Source organism: Perognathus longimembris, chromosome 10 (genome assembly GCF_023159225.1).
Source record: "Perognathus longimembris pacificus isolate PPM17 chromosome 10, ASM2315922v1, whole genome shotgun sequence".
NCBI classification, from domain to species: domain Eukaryota; kingdom Metazoa; phylum Chordata; class Mammalia; order Rodentia; family Heteromyidae; genus Perognathus; species Perognathus longimembris.
In genome coordinates, this window is record NC_063170.1 from 1,518,725 (window position 1) to 1,532,216 (window position 13,492).

Below are 13,492 nucleotides of genomic sequence, written 5' to 3' on the forward strand. Positions count from 1 at the left end.
GTTCCGGAGGCTGAGATCTGAGGATCGCAGTTCAAAGCCAGCCCAGGCAGGGAAGTCCGTGAGACTCTCATCCCCACCAAACTGCCAAAAAACCATTGAGAAGCGGCGCTGTGCTCCTGAGGTAGAGGGCTCGCCTTGAGTCAAAAGGAGGTCAAGGATAGAGAGCCCAGGCCGTGAGTTCAAGCCCCAGGACCAGCACAAACAAATAATATAGGAGCCAGGTGCAGCGGCTTACGCCTGGAATCCTAGCCACAGCGCTCTTCTGGCTCCAAGTTCAGGGCTCTGTGGCAGGGGACTGGCCGCGGGCACCGCACCTCTGCTCCCCACCACGCGGTGCCCGCCCAGGTGCAGCCTCTCCCGGCTCATCGTGACAACCAAAAGCGTCTCCCCCTCCCAGTGCCCCTGTGCGCCCCCACCACACGCTGGGACCTCCCCCCTCTCCCCCCCCCCCCCACCGCCGTGAGCCTCAGGAGAGCTGTGTCCCCCCTGGGAAGGGCATCGCCACGTGCTCAGGCTGTGCTGACCTGCACCCCGGCCATAGGTCCTGGAGAAGGCGGGGGGTGGGGGGGTCCTGCCCATCGGTGGACCGGCAGCCCGGGGCACGAGGCGGGGCCCGGGCCCTGGTGCCTGTGGCAGCTCTGTCCCAAGCCCTCTCCCCTCCGGCACAGAGGCCGCTGGTGCCCTTGGAGTGGGGAGGCCTTGCGGCTTGTCACTGACACTCCGGGGGACAGAAGACCGCCCAAACCGCCCTGGGGCCGAGGGCCGAGGGGTCACCTCGTTCTGAGGGCATCTCAGCGTCCAGAGCCTCACCAGAATCCGGGGTGAAGTTCCCTCTCCCCCTCTCCTCCTCTCCCTCTCCCCCCTTTCCCTCCCTCCCTCTCTGTCTTCTGTGCTGCAATACCCCCGCCTCCCTGAGTCTGAGTCCTTAACTTTGTCTGAATTCTTTCCCAGACAGTGACCAGCTGGAAATCCCCCGTGGGGCTCTCCTCTCCTCTGCTCTCTCGGGCTGACCCCCCCCCCCCACCTCCACCAACAGCAGCAGCAGCTCAGACACCCACACCCCCAGGACAGTACAGTGGGGGGGGAGCACCCAGGCTGGGCCGGGCGACCGGGAGACCATCAAGGCCTGGACACGTGGTGTTGAGCAGTTTCCCTTGGGGCTGGGCACTGGTGGTCACACTATAATCCCAGCCATTCGGGAGGCTGAGATCTGAGGATCGAGCTTCAAAGCCAGCCCAGGCAGGAAAATCTGAGGCTCTCATCTCCAACGAACCACCAGAAAACCAGAAGTGGGGCTCTGGCTCAGGCTGGTGGAGCGCCTCGCCTTCAGCCAAAAAGCCCAGGGAAGGGACAGCGCCCAGGCCCTGAGTTCAAGCCCCACAACCGACAAAAAGAAAAGTCAGAGCCAGGAGCGTCCAGCCCAGGGCGGAGCCCAGGGAGGTTTGGGGTCACCTGTGGCCCCTGGGGCGAGGGTGTAAGGATGCAGGATTCAAATAAGGAAGGAGCAGAAAGCAAACTCAACAGAGCCGTTTCATGGGAGCGGAGGAGGGATGTCCCAGTGGGCGGAGACAGGCGTCATGGCAGCAGGGGGGGGCTTAAGGGGGGCCCAGGCCAGGTGGAGTCCAAGGTGGTTTGGGGCCGAGGGGTGGGGGGTGGGGAAGTGCGCTTTTGCATTTAGGTCGGAGGGGACCTCCCTCCTCCCTCGGGGGGTCAGTCCCTCGGTGGCAACCACCCACCTTGTGAAGTCCCGGGTGAGGGAAGCGGGGTGTGGACAGGTTGGGGCGCGGCCTGGCAGGGGGACAGCCGGCGCTCTGCACCAGGCCCTGGCTCTGGGGGCCCAGGAGGCCGAGCTAACCCACGAGCGCGGCCCGCGCGCAAGACGTCCAGGGGCTACAGAGGGTGCCCACCCTCCTCCAGGGCCTGGAATGTTCTGTGGGAGCGTGGGGCCGGGTCCCCGCCCTCCCACCGCCCCCGGGAGCCGCAGAGCCCAGCCGCACGCAGGCACCGTCCACGCACCGCACGGGAGCCCCCGACGCCAGCCGGCTTCCCGAGCTCGCGGCCTGGTCCCGCCCGGCTCCCAGGGGGGGACCTGCTCTGAACAACCTGTGCCCCTCAGCTCGGCCGTCGCTGGCTAACCGATCAGCGGAAACGCAATGGCTTATGAAGGTCACTCGAAGGTCAGCTGGCTCCAGGTCTCACCCACTGAAGGGCGCATTCCGGCCTTGTGCCCCCCGCGGGCTCAGCGGCCGGCCCCTCACCCCAGGCGGGCCTTCCACTCGGGGCCTCCCTCGCCCAGGACCCCGCCCTCGGCCCCCAGCAGACCACAGCCCGTTCTTTATGTTCTGCTTCCGGCCCCCAGTCGCGTCCAGCCTGCTCGCGACCGCAGCCCGGCCATTCCTTTCCCTGCCCCTCCACGCCGCTGAGCCAGGGCTGCGGGCGCGCCCCGCGGACTCGGCAGGCAGGAAGGAGGCCGGAGGCCGCCCCGAGGCCCCGCAACTGGTCGCCAGGGGGCGAGCGGGGGGCTCCCGCAGCTCCCCAGTTTCCACAGAAATCCCCAGGTCCTTGAGATGCACCCCAGTGTTAGGAAGATGGAGAACGGGAAGGGAACAGGCGGGATTCGAGCCAGGACCGCAGGTGGGGCCGTTTAGTGGGGAGCAGCGACCTTCCCGCGGGTTTGGAGGTCGTGCGAGGGCGTGAATTGGGGACCAGGCTCGTGGGAGCAAGGAGGCCGAGGTGACTGAAAGCACCCCCTAGGTCTGGGAAGGGGGGGCTTTTCCTTGGGCCCATGCTGGATTGTTTACAGCTGGGGCGGAGGTGAACTGCCCTGGCCAGCATAACAAAGCAGGTCCTCACTACCGGAAGCTGGCCGGGTGTCTGTATGGGGGGGTGGGGGCGGGGGGGGCATCCTTCATGAAAGGGGGGCATCCTTCATTCAGTAGAAGCCAATGCTGAGATCAAGGCATCTCATGTAAAGGATGTAAAGTATAACAAGGCAAGCACGTTAGGGAAGACTTTCATTTTAGAATCACCAGGAAAAAGTAGGGAAATGGGAGTTACAGACTCCAAACGGCCCTTCTGATCGGTGGTTTCACACCTGTGGTGGCTCAGGCCTTCTAGCAACTGCTAATCCTCAGGCTGCAGCTCCGGGTGGGAGGGTGGGAGGAGGGGCGGGCCCCCCCGGCAGGTGAGCCCAGCGTCCTTTCTTTCCGTTGCTGCCAGTGCTTAGACCTACCCTGGTTTTTAACATTTGAAAGGAGATGGCAGATTAGACCCCCCCCCCCCCCATAATCTCTCTACTTGAGCCTTAGAAAGCAGGTGGTGGTGGGGGCTTATCTGCTTTTTCAGTTGACTTCCTGGTTTTAACTACTGGCCCGCCCTTCTGGGGTTTGTTGAGAGGGACGTGATTTCTGTTCTCCTGGCGTGACACTCAACCCACCGGGCTTCCGAGCTCTGGGAGGCGCTGCCTGGCTTCTCCAGCTGACGACCCTTTACTCCCTGCCCCAGGACCGCAAACAGGGGCGCTGGAGGGGGCGGGGTGGGCCCCAGAGCAGCTGGGGGAAGACTGCCAGGGCTCCACACGGTGCCCTGCAGCTGGTGAGCCCTAGAGCCTTCGCCCCGTCCATGTTGGGATGCGCTAATGCTCCTCGTTAGTGGAGAGCCTGAGGTTAGGTCTGTCCTGGCCGCGGCGGAGCCTTGCACAGCTGGGAGAGAGAGCAAGGCAAGGCTCCTCAGATACGTGGAGTTAGGCCTCCGGGGTGACTAGGCCGCTGGGGGGGTGGGGGAGGGCAAGGGCCTGGACGGGTCCGGATGCCACAGGAGGGCCAGGGCCTTTGGGGGTGTCTGGAAGCCTGGGATAAAGAAGGACAAGAAACCAAGGGTCACGCTTCCTGGCGTCTCCCAAGACCTTGGCGTCTGGGCAGCCGGCTCCAGTCCCCAGGCAAGGCGGAGCAGGAGCTAGCTCTCGGGGGCAGCCGCCAAGGCCCTGCCCCTCCCCCCCATCCCCACCCCCGGCCTGCACTTGCTATGGGGCCTCAGGGACTGCCCACCCCCCTCTCAGTGGCTAGGGAGAATGTGAGCACCCCCTCCCTAGAGGCTGAGACCCCGCGGTACAGCCTGGGACCCCTGCTCTCCTGGGCTACAGCAATGGCTTCCTGCCACGCATGTGCATTTCCTTTTGTTAAAAAAAAGACCAGATCAGGGGCTGGGAATATGGCCTAGTGGCAAGAGTGCTTGCCTGATATACATGAGGCCCTGGGTTTGATTCCTCAGCACCACATATACAGAAAATGGCCAGAAGTGGCGCTGTGGCTCAAGTGGCAGAGTGCTAGCCTTGAGCAAAAAGAAGCCAGGGACAGTGCTCAGGCCCTGAGTCCAAGGACCAGGACTGGCAAAAAAAAAAAAGAAAGACCAGATCTAGGGCTGGGAATGTGGCTCCGTGCTAGAGTGCTCACCTAGCATGCATGAAGCCCTGGGTTTGATTCCCCAGTACTACATACACAGAAAAGGCCGGGAGTGGCGCAGTGGCTCAAGTGGCTAAGTGCTAGCCTTGAGCAATAGAAGCCAAGGACAGTGCTCGAGCCCTGAGTTCAAGCCCAGGACTGGCAAGGAAACACAGCCATGAGTCACAGCTCTCCAGTCAGGCGGGCACTCGGGGCTCCACAGGCCAGGCGGAGCACCATGGGCCCGGCTGCTTCTGCAGCCTTTGGGGAACACAGCAGCTAGAGGAGCAGCTAGGGGAACATGCTCAAGGTCCTGCCCTGCCGCCTCCAAGCCTGCTCTGTGCGCCCTTCCCTCCCCTCCCCTCCCCTCTCCAACTCGGGGACTGTTCCTTAGCGTTTTTGCTCAAGGCTCTCTACCACTTGAGCCACAGCCCCACTTCTGGCTTTTTGCTGACTGACTGGAGTCTCATGGACCTTCCCACCTGGTCTGGCTTTGAACAGCAGTTCTCAGATCTCAGCCTCCGGAGTGTAAGGCTCTCCAGAAAGGAAACCTGCCACATGGTTCAGGCAGAAAGGAGTTTACTGGGGGGAAGCAAACTGCCAGCCCACACGAGATGGCAGTGCAGGGAGACAGAGAAGGAAGAAGAGAAAAAGAAAGAGTAAGAGAGAAAAGGAAAGAGCAGGGACGGTGATGAGCCAGATTACATAGGGAAAGGTGGGAGTACGGCTAGGTAGATTGGATGTGACCCCAGAGGAGGGGGAGGTAACTGCCTCCAGGTGTGCCAGTGACCTAGGTAATGCCGGTACTGGGTCCAGTCTTAAACAGGTGGGGGGCATCTGCATGGAGCCCTCCCAGGGTAGATCTTACATTCTGGCCTTTTAATAATTATGAAAAAGGATGTAGACTCTCTCTAGCTACTTCCTGCTGGCAAGGGGCATCGACATTTGGATTTAAGTACTTTTTTTTTTTTTTTGCCAGTCCTGAGGCTTGGACTCAGGGCCTGAGCACTGTCCCTGGATTCTATTGCTCAAGGCTAGCACTGTGCCACTTGAGCCACAGTGCCACTTCTGGCCATTTTCTACATATGTGGTGCTGAGGAATTGAACCCAGGGCTTCATGTACACGAGGCAAGCGCTCTTGCCACTAGGCCATATTCCCAGCCCGGGCATAGACGTTTGGGGTAAAAGGTGGCGATGCGGCCCCTCCGGGAGGAGGTAGCAAGCAGCAGTCCTTGGTGGCAGATGCCCGTCCTTGAATGAAGCCTGGAAGAAGTCTCACGAGGCAAGGGCTGTAACTTGTTAGGAATTTACCACAAATACTTGTCAGAATTATTTCTCTAAAACTGCCCACTTTTTCCTTTGGCTTGTAGAGTAGATCAAGCCCAGAATGGCTAGCCTTTGAGAGGGAACCTAGAAGCGGGTCCCTGGAACCCAGCCCATGTAGCATTCACTCTTAAGGGCACAAGCCGACAAGTGGGGCCGTTGAGACGGGTTTTCTATCCTACGAGGCGTCTTGACTTTATGGAGTGGTCTGGTGAGGACACAGGAGTCCTTAAGGACGTGGATGGGGTCCACAAGGACACAGAGTGGATGGAATTCTAGATCCAGGCATCGCTGAAATGAGACGAGACTGGCCATAAAGGCACGAGGGGTCAGACGGAGGACCTGCAGACGGGAGGCACTCGCCCAACGGAGAGGGGCTGGCGTGGCGGAAGCGTAGGCAGCAATGGTGAGGGCGAGCAGTGGGGGGATTAGATAGGGAAAGGCGGCAGGCGTGGCCGGTGGGTTGGATGTGGCCTCCGAGGAGGGGGAGGTCGCGGCCTCCAGGTGTGCCCGTGACCTGGGTAACTCAGGTACTGGGCGCAGACTTAAACAGGTGGGGGGGCCTCTGCCGGGAGCCCGCCCGGGGGTGGGCCTTGCACCGAGTAGCCAGGGTGCCAGGCGTGAGCCCCTGGGGCCCTGCCCGGCTCCCACCTTAGCTGGCTTGCTCCCGCCCAGCAGCCTGGAGGTGGGCGGGGCCGGGTGGGCGGGGCCGAGGTGGGCGTGTGCCGGCGTGGGCGGGGCCGGGCGTGGGCGGGCCCGAGGTGGGCGGGGCCGAGCGTGGCTCTGTCCGGTGGCCTCGTGGCGCGCACGCGCAGAAGGGCGCTTGCTGGCCCTGTGCCCGTGTCTGACCGAGCTCTGTGGCCACAGTGGATGAGTGACACCCACGTTCTGGGGGGGAGGGCGTCCGTGGGCCGGCCAGGGGGTGGCCACGTTCAGAGACGGATGCCACGGACACGCTAGGCCCAGCCGGCCCGGCCGCCATCCTTCCCGGGGTCTGCAGGGAGCATCCCGGGACTCGGGAAAGCCACGAGGACAGCCGGGCAGGGAGAGAATCTCACCCGAGACCTCAAAGAGTAGACGGCCGGGGAGCGTGGCCCGCGGGGGCCCCACGCCGGGGAGCGTGGCGTGACCCCAGGACCCCGCAGGGAGGGGCGGCGGGCGGGTGTGCTTGGTCTGAGCAGTGTTCCGGGCCGGTGGTGGCCCCCAGGGGACGCGGGGCGGTGTGGCCCCGGAGCCGGCGGGCGAGGAGGGAGGACCATCCCCAGAGCCCGCAGGCCCGTGCACGGGTGCAGGCCTGGACCGGGACCCGCCGACCAGCTCCTGGTACACCTTGTCTCCTCGTTCACCTCTGCCTGCTAAATCCCAGAGGATTCCAAGGGGTTTAACAACCTGCAGGGACCCATGAGGGGCTGGGATTCCTTCCAGAAGATTAAAGACTCTAACCTGACGGGACACGTCGGGGAGCTGCCTCCCTCTCCTTGGACTTCTCTACTCTTCTTTGTTTCAGTCACTCACCAAAGATGGCAGGCAGAAGTGAGGATCCCCACGGGAAGGCCTGGGGCCTCGCCACACCCCTTCCCGCAGGCCCTGACTGTACTTCCACCCCAAGAGCCCTAGATCCTCTCTCTCTCCCTCTCTCTTCTCTCTCCCCCCCCCCTTTTTTTGGCCAGTCCTGGGCCTTAAACTCAGGTCTTGAGCACTGTCCCTGGCTTCTTTTTGCTCAAGGCTAGCCCTCTGCCACTTGAGCCACAGCGCCACTTCTGGCTTTTTCTGTGTATGTGGTGCTGAGGACTCGAACCCAGGGCTTCATGCACGCTAGACAAGCGCTCCCCCACCGGGCCACATTCCCAACCCCAGATCAGGTCTTTGAAGATGAAAAGCTACCACTTGTTTGACTTTGCTTTTGAATTCCTGGTGATGGGCAGAGCCGGGGTGGGGCCTGGAGGAGCCCCGGCTGGGATGGGGAGAGGCCGGGCTAGGCGGGGCAGAGCTGTCTGTCTGCCTGTGAGCAGGAGGTGACCGGACATCTCAAGATTGCCCAAGGCTCATTTCCAGCTGCCCTTAGGCCCCGAAATGGCCAGGGAAGTTGCTGGACCATATCCTGTTTTACATTCTCCCTTTGGTGTAAAATGTAGGAATGTAGGAAGGTCTGCTGAAACCATGTCTTTTGTAATTAAAGGAATGTTTGTCAGGCTCCTGCGAAGTCACGAGCCCCTCCTCTCGCCCGCAGGTGACCTTGCATGTGTCTTCTCCTGCTCCTTTTTCCTTCTCGGTGCTGGTCCTAGCTTGAGCTTGTGACTTTGAGCTCTTGCTTAGCTTTTTCCCTCATGGATGGCACTCTACCCCTTGAGCCACGGTGTCACCCGAATTGAGAAGACAGGTTCTAGCAAAACTGCTGGTAACTTTAAAGAAAAGGTGCCTGGGTGTCCAGGCCAGTGGGCCACCGTGTAAGACAGAACACAGAAGAGCTGCGGCCGCCCAGAGGTGACGCTCCCCGCTGCAGGGCACCGGAGAAGAACATTTGAGCCCTGGAGTTTATACCCGGCAGAGCCAAGCCTCGGCTGTAATGACACAGCAAATCTCGCCGTGTGCACGAGCCCCGCGTCCCCACGGCCCGCCCTGTGCACGGGCCCCGCGTCCCCACGGCCCACCGCGTGCACGGGCCCCGCGTCCCACGGCCCACCGCGTGCACGGGCCCCGCGTCCCACGGCCCGCCGCGTGCACGGGCCCCGCGTCCCACGGCCCGCCGCGTGCACGGGCCCCGCGTCCCCACGGCCCGCCGCGTGCACGGGCTCCGTGTCCCACGGCTCCTCCTGTAGAGCCCACTGGAGCCAGGCTTCCGACCACCTCAAGAACAAAGGAAGCATCCGCCCCACAGGGCCACCCGTGAGTGGGCTTCCACCCACGGCGGCGTTTGCGGCCCCCGTAGAACAAAGCTGGGTAAGGCGGCGTGCTCCTACCATCCCCGCGAGACTGCAGGCCAAGCCCTCCCGGCATGAACACAAGACCCTTCTCCAAAGTAACCGAGTCAGGAACGGGAAGAGAAGGACGAAACCTGCTGAAATTGTTAAAAGGGAGAAGGGGATGGAAGAGGGCGACAGATCCCGATACAGTGATTACATAGGCGGAAATGTCACGATGAAACCTATCTTGTACAGCTGTTTGATAATTACATAAAAATGTAACTAAATGAAAAAGAGTTGGGGGGGCATGGCTCAAGAGATAGAGCACCCCAGTTCAAACCCTAGTATTAAACAAAGCAAAGAAGACAGCAAGTTTGTAAAGCGACAGGTTTCTACGGTCATGTGTGGTGGATGGAGCCCCACTTTGATCCTGGGAGCCGGGGCCACCAAAGCTGGCCGTGGAGACCACTGGGGCACAGGGTTTGTATCTGAAGTGAGCCCAGAGAATGTTCCAGGGACCTGTGAAGGCCACGTCTGACCTGAGTGTCCGTGGGGCGGTGGGGTGGTGGTCATGGGAGGATTCTCTGCACCGTTATTCACTGAGCCACACATTTGATTGTGTGGTCTTCTCCACCTAAGTGTTCTTGTACAACAAACAGGCTGTGCCATAGAGCGGGTACGGGGCTCATCCTGGAGCCCCAGCTACTCGGCAAGGAAAGATCCAGAGGACAATGATGGCTCAGGTCCCGTGCTGGCAAAAAGCCAGCAAGACCCCCATCTCAACAACCAAAATGGGCACCGTAAACGTGAGACCCCAGCATAACTGAGAGGACTGTGGTCTGCGGCCAGACTTGGGCAAGAAGTTAAGACCCTACCTGAAGAAATAACTAAAGCAAAAAGACAGGGATGTGGCTTGAGTGATGACTACCTGTCCCAAAGCGCAAGGCTCTGAGTTCAATCCCCAGCACCGTCACGAAGAATGAAAATGGTTGTGCAGTAAGGACTTCAGCATCTGTGAAGTCCTGAGCTTCCGAGCCTCAGAACTGGCTGTGTGAAGAAAGGGTCTGGATGGGCTGGGGATATGGCCTAGTGGCAAGAGAGCTTGCCTTGTATACTTGAGGCCCTGGGTTCAATTCCCCAGCACCACATATACAGAAAACGGCCAGAAGTGGCGCTGTGGCTCAAGTGGCAGAGTGCTAGCCTTGAGCAAAGAGAAGCCAGGGACAGTGCTCAGGCCCTGAGTTCAAGGCCCAGGACTGGCCAAAAAAAAAAAAAATCCTATCAAAAGAAAGGGTCTGGAAAGAGACGCCTGGGTCAAAAGGAGGCCGTTAGGGCAGGCAGCGCCCAATCCGGTTGGGGAAGCAATGAAGATGGTGGACAGGAGGGAGGCCCGAGCTGAGGGGGGCCGGCCGGCAGGGGAGGGGGGGAGGGAGGGAGGGAACCGGCTCCTGATTCCAGGGACGCCACAGGCCAGCCTCATTATTGTATTTCCCTTTGAAATGGACGTTATGTGAGGAGCAGTGTAATGTTCACAGCCAGACGGAGCGGAAAGCTCAGAGTTGCCGCGTGTGTGCCCCGGTGCGCCCCTCCTTGGTGCCGAGCCCCCGAGGCTGCGGCTGGGCCGGCACAAGTCCTCAAGTTCACTCTGGTCTCTTCATACAAACCACAAAGGGACGGAGCTGGAGGCGGAGCCGGGCGTCAGCAGACCCGCGGGAGGGAGGAGGCCCAGCGCCCGCCGGGGGCACTGCCGGCACCTGTCCCGGCCCCGTGCCGCCCGTGTGACAGAACACTGTGCCCCCGGGGGCTCAGGGGAGGCGGGAGGCCCCCCGAGTCCGGCTGGGCCCCCGCCGCTGGCGCCTGCAGCCGGGAGCTCAGCCTGTTTGTGCTTAGTTCCCTGATTTCCCAAATGCAGCCGGGGTGTTCTGCAAGCCCAGCACGTCCCGGAGAGAGCAGGGGGCATGGTGACTGCACAGAGCGTCTCCCAGGCCGCAGAGGCCCCTGGGGGGCCCCGGAGCGTGCCCCCCCACCCCGGGCAGGGGCAGTGAGCCCCTCAGTGCAGCAAGGGCTCCCGCGGGGGACCCCGCGACCCGGAACGCAGGGACGCGGAGCCCGGACACCAGCGGGAGCCAGCTGGGCTTCTTCCTGGGACCGGTGCTCGTCAACTTTCAAAGTGACCTGCAGCTGCTCTGCAAGCCTAAAATTATTCCAACAGGAGAGAAAGAAAGGAAGAGAGAAGGAGAGAAAGAGGGGGGGGAGGAGGAAGGACTTAATCTGAGAACAAACAATGGAAAGGCGCCATAAACAACAGCTCGGGAGCCGCATGGGGAGGGGAGGGGGTGGAGCGGGCAGACGGGGGACAGTAAAGCCGGATTAGGAGCTCCGCGGGCCGCAGGAAGTGCCGAGGTCAGCCAACCCCTGCTCTTTCATGCGCTTCCATGACGAAGATGATCGTGGGCAAGATTAGGGTAACTGGCTTGCCAACAGCCAGCCTCAGCTCAGAGCCGGGGTGCTGGCGGGACCTGCCCGCTGACTTCACCCTTTGTTCTCAGGACGACAAGCCAACGGTCCCTCCCTGGTCTCCAGGGACGCGGCGAGCCTGCAGATGGACGGCAGCCGGGCCCTGCCTCTAACTCACGGGTCCACACCTCCCCTCCCTGCTCCCTTCTGGATTGTGCCCTGTCTCCAACGGGTCCACACCTCCCCTCCCTGCTCCCTTCTAGACTGCACGAGCCTGGCAGGGGCCAGGGGGTCCCAGACATCCCGTGAGCTGCTGCGGGGCTGGGTTGGGTGGAGAGAGTCCCCTGTGGACGGGGTCCAGCGTGTCCTGAGGGGCGGACAGGGAGTCTCCGTGTGCAGGGACGTGGGGAATGGACAGCTTTGCCCCCACTCTGTTCTCAAAAACCATTGCTAAATTTAGCCATACCAGAGTCCCTCTTAAAACACGGAACAGGCCAGGGCTCTCAGGCCTACAATCCTACCTACTCGGAGGCTGAGGATAAGAGGATGGCAGTTCAAGGCCAGCCTGGGTGTAACGTTCACAAGACCCCTGGGAACCCGAAGCTGAATGCAGTGGCACAGGCCCGACCCTGGGGTGGGACGGTTACAGAGCCAGGCCAGTCTGGACAGAGCAGTCCCGACCCTCCTGGATGGAGGGAAGCTGGACACGGTGGGGCGAGCCTGTGGGCGGCTAGGAAGGGAAGCTCAAAGAGGGCGGCGCGAAGCTCAGGCGAGTGCCTGGGCAGAAAGTGAGGCCCTGTCTCAAGAATAACCGGCTAAGCCAGGCGCTGCTGGTCATCCTGCCTGTCATCCTAACTGCTCAGGAGGCTGAGATCTGAGAATTCAGGATCGAAGCCGGCCCAGGCAAGGAAGTCCGTGAGACTTTTATCTCCAATTGACCACCAAAAAGCTAGAAGTGGCGCTGTGGCTCCAGTGGTAGAGGCTGGCCTTGAGCACAAAAGCTCAGGGGCAGCGCCCAGTCCCTGAGTTCAAGCCCCAGGATGGACACACACACACACACACACACACACACACACACACACACACAGCTTCTTAGAACACTATAAAGTCTACTTTTTGAGCCAGGTGCCTGTGGCTCGCACCTGTAATCCTGGCTACTCAGGAGGCTAGGATCTGAGGATTACCGTTCAAAGCCAGCCGGGGCAGAAAAGTAGATGAGACTCTCCAATAAACTACTCAAAAAAAGCTGGAAGGGGCCCTGTGGCTCAAATGGTAGAGTGCCAGCCTTGAGCAAAAGACTCTCAGGGACAGCGCCCAGTGGTTTCCCACCCTGACTTCTCGTCAAGCCTGCAGGTGCGACCAGCTAGGACAGCGGGCTGGTCCCAGAGCCCCGCCTCCGCCGTGGGAGGCGAGCCGGATGCCGGGCGCCTATCTGCATCCTTCCCGCATCTCCGCGTGCGGCTGATGCAATGTTGGTACCGCGTGTCCTCGAGGATGCCGGAGCTGCTTCTGTGTCGCCAGCCTGACCCCTGGCGGCCGGCGCGCGCGCTGCCAGCGGGGCCTTCTACCTAACTTCCAGGCTGAGTTGCATCAGCCAAGGAGAACAGAAGGAAATAAATATGCCCGCCCGGGCTCACTGCCGCCCCTCCGCTAATTTCTAGGCGAGATTACATCAGCCAACCAGCGCCTCAGGAAAGGCGGCGGCCAGGCTCGCTGCCGCCCCTCAGGCCACGGGGTGTGAGGCACGAGTGCGGGGAACTGGGCCCCGGCCGGGGGGCACCGACTCCTCCCGCTCTGTCCAGCCCTTCTCTGTGCCAATCCAGGCGAAGGCTAAGTTGTCTCTGTGCCGGGGTCCAAAGGACACAGCTGGCCATGCCCAGCAGCGATGCCCAGAAAACACAAACTCCCCCTTTCTCCTTGGAACAACACCGTCACCAAGAAAAGCATAGAGAAACGCGCGCCTGTGGCGCGCCCCGTTCCCGAGCACAGGCGAGCCTCCGCCAGGCAGCGTCCCGCGCGACGCGGCCTCCCTCGCCGCCGCCGTGGGCGCGTCGCTACTTCTCGGCTTTTCACCCACGTGGGCCCTCCGGGGAGTAACTCCCACGACAGTGAGGGACGGACACTCACACGGCTCCCCAAAGCCCTGCAACACAGCGGCGCCACGGTGAGCCAGCCGCCAAACGCAGCGGCAGATCTCTCCAGAAATGTCTCTGGAGCAGCTGGCGGGGCCGTGCCGAGGGTGAGGAGGCTGCGCGCTCCCCTCGGCTTCTCACAGGGATCCCCACAGACACTGAGAGCCCCAGAAGAGCCGGCCTCCATTTCCCACCCACCTCCTTTGTTCGGAGCTCTTCCCTCCCATGGCCCCTTGGC

At 61.7% G+C, this 13,492-nt stretch overlaps 1 protein-coding gene across 1 annotated transcript in view; it reads left to right on the forward strand.

The window, feature by feature from the left end:
• The window catches only part of Slc7a5 (solute carrier family 7 member 5), a 29,151-nt gene extending 25,439 nt beyond the window's left edge, over window positions 1-3,712 (forward strand). Inside the window, exon 12 of the mRNA XM_048354987.1 lies at window positions 3,696-3,712. The gene's annotated coding sequence lies outside the window, so the exon portion shown is untranslated. The remainder of the gene's footprint in view (window positions 1-3,695) is intronic.
• Window positions 3,713-13,492: the final 9,780 nt, after the last annotated feature.